General features: G+C 54.9%; 1 protein-coding gene across 2 annotated transcripts in view; it reads right to left on the bottom strand.

Annotated features, from left to right (window-relative positions):
* Positions 1–895, bottom strand: part of LOC104981610 (monocarboxylate transporter 1-like) — a 33,604-nt gene extending 32,709 nt beyond the window's left edge. Inside the window, exon 1 of one of the 2 annotated variants that reach the window (XM_010830791.1) lies at positions 854–895. The gene's annotated coding sequence lies outside the window, so the exon portion shown is untranslated. Of the gene's footprint in view, positions 1–776 lie in introns of both variants that reach the window. The other variant, XM_010830790.1, reaches the window with a different exon arrangement.

Genomic DNA, 895 nt, shown 5'->3' with positions numbered 1-895 from the left:
CCAAAGAACACCCAGGGCTGATCTCCTTTAGAATGGACTGGTTGGATCTCCTTGCAGTCCAAGGGACTCTCAAGAGTCTTCTCCAACACCACAGTTCAAAAGCATCAATTCTTTGGCACTCAGCCTTCTTCACAGTCCAACTCTCACATCCATACATGACCACAGGAAAAACCATAGCCTTGACTAGATGGACCTTTGTTGGCAATGTAATGTCTCTGCTTTTGAATATTCTATCTAGGTTGGTCATAACTTTCCTTCCAAGGAGTAAGCGTCTTTTAATTTCATGGCTGCAGTCACTAAGCCATGCCAACAAGGTAATGTCATCAGAGTCGGACACGACTGAGCAACTGAACTAACTAGAAGAGTTTAAGGATTAGAACGTTACAGGTGGCAGGGCACGCCACGCCAGAAGAAAAACAACTCCTGCCCACCTACCCCTAGCTGAGGCACAACCCCACTCAGAGATGCTGCAGGCAAGAGATTAACCAACCCTATCAGATTTTACACCCTAGGTCACTCTACTCTTCCTGCCAAAGCATCCCCACGGGGGATGAAACGATTTCCCCCAGATCACCACCCCAGATCACTCGTCTCCCCTAGCGGGTAGCCAGGACAACAGCCTCTCGGTGATTCACAGGCGCTGCCACCAACTAAGCCCCTGGCGGACCGCTCCCATCCCCGTCCCGGAGACCAAGCTCTCCGCTCCCCAAGGCTCCCTCCCGCCCAGCCCAAGCCGCCAGGGCTCCCAGCTTGCAGCCAGCCATCACCCAACTAACCGAAATCCGCGGCTCCCGGCGCCGCGTGTGCGTGAGCGTGGGCGGGACAGACCCGGATGGCGCTTGGCAGAGCTCACCTCCGCACCACGCGCTCAGCACGCAGCCGGAGTTCTCCAGAG

The sequence above is a fragment of the Bison bison genome, unplaced genomic scaffold (assembly GCF_000754665.1).
Source record: "Bison bison bison isolate TAMUID 2011002044 unplaced genomic scaffold, Bison_UMD1.0 scf7180017864519, whole genome shotgun sequence".
NCBI lineage: Eukaryota > Metazoa > Chordata > Mammalia > Artiodactyla > Bovidae > Bison > Bison bison.
Note: the sequence above shows the minus strand (reverse complement) of the source record. Positions and strands in the feature narration are given on the sequence as shown.